Source organism: Haematobia irritans, chromosome 5, assembly GCF_050003625.1.
Source record: "Haematobia irritans isolate KBUSLIRL chromosome 5, ASM5000362v1, whole genome shotgun sequence".
Taxonomy (NCBI): Eukaryota; Metazoa; Arthropoda; class Insecta; order Diptera; family Muscidae; genus Haematobia; species Haematobia irritans.
Window position 1 is genome coordinate 141,018,549 of NC_134401.1, and position 12,820 is coordinate 141,031,368.

At 27.9% G+C, this 12,820-nt stretch overlaps 1 long non-coding RNA gene across 1 annotated transcript in view; it reads left to right on the plus strand.

Moving 5' to 3' along the window:
• LOC142237589 (uncharacterized) overlaps window positions 1-11,479 on the plus strand; it is a 146,502-nt gene extending 135,023 nt beyond the window's left edge. The window contains exon 3 of the long non-coding RNA XR_012722518.1: window positions 11,355-11,479. This is a non-coding gene — a long non-coding RNA (uncharacterized LOC142237589). The remainder of the gene's footprint in view (window positions 1-11,354) is intronic.
• Window positions 11,480-12,820: the final 1,341 nt, after the last annotated feature.

Here is a 12,820-nt window from a genome sequence, read left to right on the forward strand (position 1 = left end):
ATTTTATTTCTATAGTAAATTTTTTCCAAATTTTTTTCTCTTTAGAAAATTTTACTACAATTTTGTTTCTTTGGAAAATTTTGTTAAAATTTTATTTCTATAGAATATTTTGTTAAAATTCTTTTTATTGTTGTTTTTGATCTCAGCTTAAAGCCATGCATTGACTAAACTACAAGTGTAGCTTAACCGACAGAGGAAAAGTATGCTTGTCAAATTTATTTGGGCAAAGCCCTATAGACTGCAAGATGGTTGGATGTACAGCTGTTTCGGAATTACCACATTCCTCCTCAGCATCCTCTACTTGCAGCAAAACTATCAACCAATTATCAGAATAAATTCGGGTAATTCACTCAACCCAAAGTGAACTGCACTTGAACCTCCCGAAAAAGGGTTTGATAGTCGGCTACTGCCTAAACAAATTTGCCAGCATATCTCTTTTCCTTTGCCAAACTCAAATCATCGATTTGAATGTATTTGGCTGGGTTTGTTTTTGAGCGTGCTTCCTCTATCTTCATTCGTTTTGTTTGTTATTGTTGGCTTCTCTTCAATCGTTATTGTTGTTTTTGATCTCAGCTTAAAGCCATGCATTGACTAAACTACAAGTGTAGCTTAACCAAAAAAAAAAAATTCTTTTTCTTTAGAAAATTTGGTTAAAATTTTTTTTATTTAGACAATTTTGTTAAAACTTTAGTTCTATAGAAAATTTTGTTAAAAGTTTGTTTGTTTAGAACATTTTGTCAAAATTTTAATTCTATAGAAAATTTTGTCAAATTTAATTTCTATAGAAAATTTTGCAAAATTTTATTTCTTTGGAAAATTTTGTTTCTTTGGAAAATTTTGTTAAAATTTTATTTCTACAGAATATTTTGTTAGAATTATTTTTCTTTAAAAAATTTGGTTAAAATTTTGTTTATTTAGACAATTTTGTTAAAACTTTAGTTCTATAAAAAATTTTGTTAAAATTTTGTCAAAATTTTATTTCTATAGAAAATTTTGCAGAATTTTATTTCTATAGAAAATTTTGCAAAATTTTATTTCTGTAGTAAATTTGTTCAAAATTTTGTTTCTTTAGAAATTTTGTTAAAATTTTGTTTCTTTAGAAAAGTTTGTTATAATTTTGTTTCTTTGGAAAATTTTGTTAAAATTTTATTTCTACAGGATATTTTGTTAAAATTCTGTTTCTTTAGAAAATTTTGTTAAAAATTAAAAATTTAAAAATTTTGTAAAAATTTTATTTCAATAGAAAATTTTATCAAAATTTTATTTCTATAGAAAATTTTGCAAAATGTTATTTCTGTAGTAAATTTTTTCAAAATTTTTTTCTTTAGAAAATTTTGTTAAAATTTTGTTCCTTTAAAAAGTTTTTTCAAAATTTTTTTCTTTAGAAAATTTTGTTAAAATTTTGTTTTTTTTTAGAAAATTTTGTTACTTTAGAAATTTTTGTTAAAACCTTTTTTCTGTAGAATTTTATTTACTATATAACAATTTTCTTCACAATTTTATTTCTATAGAAAATGTTTGTCAAAATCTTATTTCCATTGAAAATTTTTTCAAAATTATATTTCTACAGAAAATTTTGTCAAAAATTTAATTCAATAGAAAATTTTGTCAAAATTTTAATTCTGTAGAAAATTTTGTCAAAATTTTAATTCTATAGAAAATTTTGTCAAAATTTTAATTCTATAGAAAATTTTGTCAAATTGAATTTCTATAGAAAATTTTGCAAAATTTTATTTCTATAGTAATTTTTTCAAAATTTTGTTTCTTTAGAAAATTTTGTAAAACTTTATTTCTATAGAAAATTTTGTCAAAATTTTATTTACCATATAATTTTTTTTCACAATTTTATTTCTATAGAAAATTTTGTCAAAAACTGGTTTCTATAGAAAATTTTGTCAAAATTTTATTTATATAGAAAATTTTGTCAAAATTTTATTTCTATAGGAAATTTTGTCAATATTTTAATTCTATAGAAAATTTTGTCAAATTTCATTTCTATAGAAAATTTTCACAAAATTTTATTTCTATAGAAAATTTTCACAAAATTTTATTTCTTACTGATTTTTTTTTTAAATATTGGTGAATGGGAACATAGACCTTTTTAAAAAGCACTCAACAAATTTGAAGGATTTGGGATTTTTATCGAAATGTAGATCTAAATACAAAGTGGTGCAGGGCATATTATAGTCTGCCCTGTCCGATTTCAAACTTTCTTTACTTGGTTTCTACTAAAATTGTGTTTCGTCCCATAACGTTAGATTTAAATTTTAAGTACATAGATTTTGTAGAAGTGTAAACAGTTTTGTGTAAATCGGTTCAGATTCAAATTCATGGATATGGGAATATAAACCTTTATACAGCTCGCTATATATTTTAAGGATTTGAGATGATATTAATAATTGTGGTCCACAATGTGTTGAAGGGTATAATACAATGAGCACCGTCCGTCCAACTTTGAACTTTCTTTACTTGTTTAGAAATACATATACTGAAGACTGTTGGTATGTGATCATATTTATATCATTATTTTATTCATTAAACATAGGACCGACATTGCTTTAAATTTGAAATATAGAGTTCAATTGGCATCAAATGTGACACTAAGGTCTTTTTTGCACACATAAATAAATACGATAATTTATATCGATCCATTTACGGTACCCCCGTAATTAAACTTGAAAAGACTTAAAATGAACTAAATTTAATGTGACCGAAAATTTAATAGATACCCGTACACAATATCACCAAATAAAGTCGAACACTTTATGGGGAGATGTAAAACGTTTAACAAGGATTATTTGTTTTTGCCAACCCCCCCCCCCCTTCCAAAAATCCTAAAAATAGTTTACCTACGTCATCTTTTGAATAATTTAAATGTCATCAACTACTGCCACAAACACTACACCCATCTGCAAAGCTTTTTCATTTCCCAAAAATATCTGTAGGCTAAGCTTCCGAAAATTTTGTTTACTATGCCAACATAACCCATTTAAATTAAATTCAGTTTATGTTTATTACACATCCAATTTCAGTGTATTAGTGTGTGTGTGTGTGTTGGTGTACGTGTTAATATTATAAAATGGTCAGAATTTTATTTTTCATTTAATGACAACTAGTCGCATTCGTTGGGTTGGGTTGAGTCAACCTTTATCCATTTAAGCCAATTTTCTATTTAAATTGTTACAGACATTAATGTGGATCGTTTTTACTTAGTCGAGTCTAGGGAAAACAAACAAACATTACGTATATGCGATAAAGAAGGATGAAAATGTTAACCTAATGGCCGCTAGAATTGTCATACAGCAAAATATTAGAAAGTTAATAGGTTGACAGTGAGCACTTGGGTAGAATCATATGTATTCTTCTGAATGGCTGAAAAAAAAATTCTTCTAAAGCAAATTTTATCAGTATGAAGTTGCTCGAGGTTTAAGATCGGAAAGGGATTATACAAGGTGACTGTTATAAATATAATGAAAACAAGAAAATCGTTATAGTTTTTTGAATGTTGTCAAAATTATTATTATTATTGGAGAACCACCGTGGTGCAATGGTTAGGATGCTCGCCTTGCATACTATGGGTCCAATTTTGACCAAACACCAAAAAAGTTTTTTAGCGATGTTTCAAAATTTCTCTAAATGGAACGCTGTTTCATATCCTCTAACATCTCAAATCATTTAAATTTGCTGGGTTCTATATATAGAACTTCCCATATACATATATCTAAGTTTGAACCGATTTGGACAAACTTTTTTAAACTTTTCTAGACATAAAATTTAAATCTAGTCAAAAACAAGTAAGTAAATTTTAAAGTCGGTTGGGGCCGACTATATTATACCCTTCACCACTATGTAAACCAATATTTGTGTTACCATCTCAACTACTTATAATGGAGACAATTTTTTGTACTTCTACAAAATCTCTAGAATTAAAATTGAAATCGGCTAACGCTATCCGGTTAATTGGAGGAAAATTCAATTGAAAATGGGTCTAAAATATGAAACAGTCTACCATATTTCCCCAACTCTGGTGTACGTATATATGGGAGCTATATATATAATCTGAACCGATTTTGACTAAATTTGGCATGCATAGTTACAATAAAGGGTGATGCGGTCAAAATTTGGTCAATATAAACTTGACGTATTTCTTTCAATTTTGCATTTAAAAAACCTGAACACCCCTCATTTTGAAGGCGTGTGTGTAGAATGTTGCTCTTATTTTGATTTTGAAATTCACTCTTCAGTTGTCAAAATGCCGTCCAAGCAAGAAGAGCAGCGTATCAAAATTTTGCTCGCGCATTGCGAAAATCCGAGCTACTCGCACGCAAAGCTGGCAAAATCGCTAAAAGTTGCCAAATCAACCGTTACAAATATAATTAAAGTGTTTGGGGAACGTTTGTCGACAGCCAGGAAGTCTGGATCGGGGGGAAATCGAAAACCGGAAGCCGCTGAGACGACAAAGAGAGTTGCCGGTAGTTTCAAGCGAAACCCTAACCTCTCTCTCCGAGATGCCGCAAATAAGCTGGGTGTATCGTCTACAACCGTGCATCGAGCCAAAAAACGAGCCGGACTATCGACTTACAAGAAGGTAGTACCTCCAAATCGCGATGATAAACAAAATACGACGGCCAAAGCGCGATCCCGGAGACTGTACACGACGATGCTGACGAAGTTTGATTGCGTGGTAATGGACGACGAAACCTACGTCAAAGCCGACTACAAGCAACTTCCGGGACAGGAGTTTTATACGGCAAAAGGAAGGGGAAAGGTAGCAGATATTTTCAAGCACATAAAACTGTCAAAGTTCGCAAAGAAATATCTGGTTTGGCAAGCCATCTGTACCTGTGGCTTGAAAAGCAGCATTTTCATAGCTTCCGGGACTGTCAACCAAGAAATTTACGTGAAAGAGTCTTTGAATAAACGTCTGCTGCCTTTCCTGAAGAAACACGGTTGTTCCGTACTGTTTTGGCCGGATTTGGCATCTTGCCATTACGGTAAAAAGGCCATGGAGTGGTAAGCCGCCAACAACGTGCAGGTGGTTCCCAAGGACAAGAACCCTCCCAACACGCCAGAGCTCCGCCCAATTGAGAAATACTGGGCTATTGTCAAGCGGAACCTAAAGAAGACCAAAAAAACTGCTAAGGACGAGCAGCAGTTCAAGGCAAACTGGCTTTCTGCGGCGAAGAAGGTCGACAAGGTGGCTGTACAAAATCTGATGGCAGGTGTCAAGTGTGAGGCCCGGCAATTCGGATTTGGAAAAGCGAAAGCCTAACTAAATATTTTTCCTGAATTTTATACTAATTGAACTTGAAAAAGAAATTTAATTTGATTTTTCAAATAAACGATTTCACCGATTTACACGCGTTTTTCCTTGACCAAATTTTGACCGTATCACCCTTTAGCACGAAATTCACTCTGCAGTAATTTCTCCAATTCCCGGCGAAGCGCAGTCTTGTGATGATCGACATTTTGGTATATTTTAGTGCCAATCTTACTCTCCAAAATACTCCAGGTGCAAAAGTGTCACAAATTCATATCCTGAGATTTTGGTGGCAATGGTGCGGTAGGAATGAAGGGAGGAACCTCCTCTTTAAGCGTACAAGCGTACTGAATGGTGCTGAGTCCCGTTGGAATATAAAAGGTCGGTGACCCAAAAGTTTTACTGTGCAGGGCTTCAATACCGTCTTTAGGATATTTCCCGATAATATTTGACATTTATTTTGACCCCACAGATAATGAATACGAGCGAGAGTCGACCACAGTTATTATGACGGCCAACACCATTACCATCTATAGCGCTTGAATTCCAGTGGCCAATCAAATATGTAAATTGTCAGGTGAACGCTTTGGCAAGTAAACCCTATAATTTTGTTTATTCACAAACTTCTCAATTTTCAATTGATTCTCTTTGGAAAAAACCAAATTCGGTAACCGGCCACGAGGGAAATCATTGACTCCTTCCAGTCTATTTTTTGTGGTGCATCGGTGAGCTCTTGCACTTTTCGGAACTTTAATGGCTTTAGTGCAAACTCATTTTTCAATATGTGTTGCATTCGTTCTTGCGATATTTTCAGCTCATGAGTAAGTTTTTTTTTTTACCACTGCGGCGTGGATTTCAATAAAATCTGGCCTTCACTTTTGAGATCAATTTTTGTGTTGTAACGGTTCTGTTTATTTCACTTTATGGACGCGATGCAAAATTTATAGGTTGGAGGCCTCACAAATGACTTTCCAGCCAAATATAAAGCAATAACACTATTACGCCTGAATTCCATCACGAATAACTTTATTTCTGACTGCAAAGGATTAAAATGCTTTTGTTAGCTTGTAAAACATAAAATGAACCGTCGATGAAATACATTTTTCAGCTGTAAGATGAACGGCTTAGAAATGATAGCAACCTTAGGTGTGTTGCAATACATATCAGCCAAACTGTAATGAAATAATTTTTGGAATAGTACATTTTATTTTTGCTAGATAGTGTTTCAGACAATGTTAACCCTTTAATGCTCATTCTTTCTGTCAGCTTATAAAAATAATCAAGGTTTATAGCACAAAAGCAAGAAAATAAAACAATCAAAATTAATACGATAAAATCCAGTGTACGCTGCAAGAAGGTCTTTTGTAAAGTTTTAACTAAGGTTTGTTTTTATTTTACCCATTTTTGTTGTCGTTAAGTATGTTTTGACTAAAAGTATAACCTTTTAACAAAGACCACCAATAGGCCGACTTGGGCCTTAGAGGATTAATTATGTGGGCCTTTATCTGTTTTTGTCATTCTATTTAAATGCAAAAATTGTTATTTGTTAAATATCTCATAAATATTTATATAATCAATTGTTTTAGGATCTTATTTCTGTATGCTTCCTAAAGCCATAAAATGTATTTCTATACACATACTCGTATGTTCAAGACTAGCATATACTTTAGTTTACAGTTTCAAACTCTTTTTCTTAGCCTCTCTCACTCCTACTCTCTCTCTCTCTCCCAATGACCTTTAACATTTCAATTCGATACAAATCTACAATGCTTCTCTTCTGTGCTTTCCAATGCTGTCTCATGTTCTACAACCATTTGGATGAGTATGATATGTATGAGTATGAGCATGAGAGGGTGTATATCTCTGTGGGTGGAATTATGTTTCTCCCCGATTACTACAAAAAAAAATCGTTATTCTCTTGATATTAACATTTTTCCAATTGTGATTCTTCGACCTAGCTAGCTACCGGATGCTATTCTTATTATTACTGTGCTTGTTTCTTTGTCTTGAATTCGCTTCCGCTCTGTGCTCTTGCGAACTCTTGTTCTTCATCAGAAGTTAAATTAGAATGCCTTTGAGGTATGAAAAAAAAAAGTCTCAATGTGTATGAGCATATTCGTATAACCAAGCAGGATTCTTATGCATGAGTAAGTAAATTTGTGCCATATGTGCATTCCTAATGGGTTATACAAATGAAATTACTTTTGTCTGATATCATATATGAGAAACTTATAAATGAAGATTAGATATATGAGTGGAAATACCTTAAATTAGTTCAAGTATTTAATGGACATAAGTATATTCATAAATATTCATAAATTACAATACCAACTAAAAAATAATTTTAATAACAATTACGCAACTGGTGTGATTTGAAACTACGCTCGTTACTTTTTTATTCATAATAATAAAAAATCTCATGAATTTTTCGGTGTCATATTCCGTTCATATCACTAAATTTTCTATAGAACTAAACTTTTGACAACATTTTCTATAGAAATAAAATTTTGACAAAATTTTCTATACAAATAAAATTTTGACAAAATTTTCTAGAGAAATAAAAATTTGACAAAATTTTCTATAGAAATAAACTTTTGACAAAAATCTATTCTTCTTTCTTTGGTTCGGAATCCATACCAAAATCATTAATGTAAGGACAAAATCTTTGGATTAAGGCAAGATTTTTTTCATATATAAGAATTTCCGAAATATAAAAATCGACAAAACTCGACCCGTTTCATTTGAAAACCACATATATTTGTTTCTTATTACTGGCTAGCAATTTAATTTTTTATTCATTTATTTCAATAATAGATAATACTGGACACAAATTCTATAGAAATAAATTTTGACAAAATTTTCTATAGAAATAAAATATTGATCAAAATTTTTATAGAAATAAAATATTGATACAATTTTCTATAGAAATAAAATTTTGACAAAATTTTCTATAGAAACTAAAGTTTAACAAAATTTTTTATAGAAATAAAATTTTGACAAAATTTCCTATAGAAATTAAAGTTTAACAAATTTTTTTATTGAAATAAAATTTTGACAAAATTTTCTATAGAAATAAAATTTTGACAAAATTTCCTATAGAAATGAAACTGTGACAAAATTTTTTATAGAAATAAAATTTTAGCAAAATTCTCTATAAAAATAAAATTTTGACAAAATATTCTAAGAAATAAAAGTTGGATAAACTTTTCATTGAAAAAAAAAATTGACTAAATCTTCTATCGAAATAAAAATTTATAAAAAAAACAAGTATAAACGGCCGTAAGTTCGGCCAGGCTGAAGCTTATGTACCCTCCACCATGGATTGCGTAGAAACTTCTACTGAAGACTGTCATCCACAATCGAATTACTCGGGTTGCGGTAACACTTGCCGATGGCAAGGTATCTTAAAACTCCCTAACACCGCAATATATACCACATAGTCCATACGTGGTATATATTAAACTAGGCCGATTAAATACGTATATAATAAAAGTTTCTATAGAAATAAAATTTTGACAACATTTTCTATAGAAGTAAAATTTGGAAAAAATTTTCTATAGAAATAAAATTTTGAAAAAAATTTTTATAGAAATAAAATTTTAACAAAATTTTCTATAGAAATAAAATTTTGACAAAATTTTCTTTAGAAATAAAATTTTGACAAAATTTTCTATAGAAATAAAATTTTGAAAAAATTTTCTATAGAAATAAAATTTTGCCGAAGTTTTCTATAGAAATTACATTTTGACAAAATTTCCTATAGAACTAAAATTTTGACAAATTTTTCTATGGAAATAAAATTTTGACAAAATTTTCTGTAGAATAAAAAATTGTACAAAATTTTCTATAGAACTAAACTTTTGACAAATTTTTTTTAGAAATAAAATTTTGACAAAATTTTCTATAGAAATAAAATTTGGACAAAATTTTCTATAGAAATAAAATTTTGACAAATATTCAATAGAAATACAATTTTTGCAACATTTACTATAGAAATTTTAGAAAAATTTTGACAAAATTTTCTATAGAAATAAAATGTTGACAAAATTTCCTGTAGAATAAAAATTTGTACAGTATTTTCTAAAGAACTAAACTTTTGACAAAATTTTCTATAGAAATAAAATTTTGACAAAATTTCCTATAGAAATAAAATTTTGACAAAATGTTCTATAAAACTAAAAATTTTGACAAAATTTTCTATGGAAATAAACTTTTGAAAAAATTTCCTGTAGAACTAAAATTTTTGCAAAATTTTCTATAGAACTAAAATTTTGACACAATTTATTTATATATATATATATATATATATATATATATATATATATATATATATATATATATATATATATATATATATATATATATATATATATATATATATATATATATATATATATATATATATATATATATATATATATATATATATATATATATATATATATATATATATATATATATTTGCAGAAATAAAATTTTGATACACTTTACATTAAAAAAAAGAAAATTTTTGCAAAATTTCGTTTAGAAATTAAAGTTTAACAAAAAATATAGTTTAATAGAAATAAACCTTTGACAAAATTTTCTATAGAAATAAAATGTTGGCAAAATATTCTATAGCTATAAAATGTTGACCAAATATTCTATAGAAATAAAATTTTAATATATGTCAAGAAAAAGATCGAATAAAACACCACGAAACAAAAAGAAATAAAGTTTTGACAAAATTTGCAATAGAAATAAAACTTTGACAAAATTTTCCATAGAAATAAAATTTTGACAAAATTTCCTATAGAAATAAAATTTTGACAAAATTTTCTAGAGAAATAAAATTTTGACAAAATTTTCTATAGAAATAAAATATTGAACAATATTCTATATAAATACAATTATTACAACATATTCTATAGAAATAACATTTTAGAAAAATTTTCTATAGAAGTAATATTTTGACAAAATTTTCTATAGAAATAAAATTTTGCCAAAATTTTCTATAGAAATAAAATTTTGCCAAAATTTTCTATAGAAACAAAATTTTGGCGATGTTTTCTATAAAAAATAAATTTTGACAAAACTTTCTATAGAAGTAAAATTTTGACAAAATTTGCTATAGAAATAAAATTTTTACAAAATTTTCTATAGAAATAAAATTTTAATAAATGGCAAGAAACAGATCGAATAAAACACCAAGAAACAAAAAAAAATATAGAAATAGAAATTTAACATAATTTTCTTTTGAAATAAAATTTTGACAAAATATTCTATAGAAATAAAAATTTTGCAAAATATTCTATAGAAATAATTTTTTTTAAAAATTTTCCATTGAAATACAATTTTCTATAGAGGTAAAATTTTCTATAGAAATTAAATTTTTGCAAAATTTTCTATAGAAATAAAATTTTGACAAAATTTTCTATAGAAATAAAATTTTGACAAAATTTTCCATAGAAATAAAATTTTGAAAAAATTTCCTGTTGAACTAAAATTTTGACAAAATTTTCTATAGAAATAAAATTTTGGCAAAATTTTCTATAGAAATAGAAATTTGACAAAATTTTCTTTTAAAATAAAATTTTAACAAAATATTCTATAGAAATAAAATTTTGACAAAATATACTATAGAAATAAAATTTTTTCAAATGACAAAATTTTCTATAGAAATAAAATTTTGACAAAATTTTCTATAGAAATAAAATGTTGACAAAATTTTCCATAGAAATAAAATTTTGACAAGATTTTCCTTAGGAATAAAATTTTGACAAAATTTCCTATAGAAATAAAATTTTGACAAAATTTTCTATAGAAATACAGTTTTGTCAAAATTTTATTCTACTTTCTTTGGCTCGGAATCAATAGCAATATCATAAGTGTAAAGACAAAATCTTTGGATGAAGGCAAGTTTTTTTTCATATATAATAATTTTCGAAATCTAAAAATCGGAAAAACCCGACTCGATTTATTTGAAAACTACCGATATGTGTATCATATTATTATTTACCAATGTAATGTTTTATTCATTCATTTCAATAATAAAAAATACTTTTATAAATTTATTTCAATATTAATGTTGTGATTCTTTCTTTTTTACTTTTAGGTGAGTGTTGACCACAGTTTTATTTATGGGAAAAAATTGATGCAAAATGTAAGTAAATATATTCAAGTGTATAAAAAATTTAAATATATATAAAAAAATTCATTATTTTTATTTTAGAGAAATCTTAACAATTACTCAATAACCCTTTAGATGGTGGTTAAGACAAAACACTGAAGTAAAATGTCATTGTAATAACCAAATAATTGATATAAATAGAGCAAATATTAACGTCACAAACAACCACATGAAAACATATTTAGTTTAAACATAATAGCAAAGGGTATCTAATGATATTCAAAGCACCATAACACCCTCGTTGTTATTTGCATATAAACGAAGTAAAATAATTTTCTTTGGAAAACAAGAAACACTACTACTTCTGTGTGAATTATTAAGAATGTACCGCTATCATATAAATAATTTCAAACGAAACATACAATATACAATTTCTGCGAAAAGTTGTTCGTTTATTAGAATTCTTGTTTTGCCACCCCCACCTACCATTGAAATTTAATAAAAGTTATAAACTTTCCACATCTACGAGGGAACAAAAAAAAAACACACACACAAACAGCAAAATAATACGGTAATAATGTAGAATATTTTATACGAAATTACTTACTTGGAAGTGGCTATGTTTGCTTATCATCTTAGATATTAAAAGCAATTTGCTGCAGGTTTTTCATCTCAAGGCGTATACAAGAAAGATAAAGTGTGAGAGACAGAGAGAGCAGGAGAGTAGAGAGATATGGGTGTTTTAGAAATTTATTTGGTTCGCCAGTGCGAATGATTTATATTTATTACACAATCGTACTTGTGGTGTAGATTGAACACAAGCATAGCAAAACACACAGCCAAACACACACACGCGCATATACTAGCAATACGCACTTTGGCCTTGAGGCTTTACCTCAACTTTAGAAAACTCATTGACATACACACATCAGCGCACACCTGCAAAAGGCTCTCCTCCATTGTGTATAGTGAGTGAATGCTTGTGAAATGCCTCGACTCTACATAACAAACACTACACATTAAATGTGACATGGGATTAAAGGAATATAGATGTACAAATGTGAATGTGTGTGTGTGATTGTAAGATTTTCAAGTATATGTGTAAGAGGCTTAGTTTTGATATATTTACTTTTAAATGAGAGCCAAAACCCGGGTCTTCTTCTAACTAAATTTTGAAATACCTACCGCAAACAAAAATTTCCCCCCTGAAGAGTCTGAACAAAGATGATGAACTTAAATTAAGATTAAATTATTAAATAATTTGCTTAGAGACAAAGGTTGATTTTGTATTTATTTAAGGCTTTCGGGGGTGTCATAGATGAGAAAATAATAATTTGCTATGTTTGTATGTTTACTTGTTGGAGATAAAGTTGCATGCGTGTGTATGATGATCTGTATGTCTTCTATACAAATGACAAGATTTGTCTTTAATTTAATTTCTTGTCTGGTGT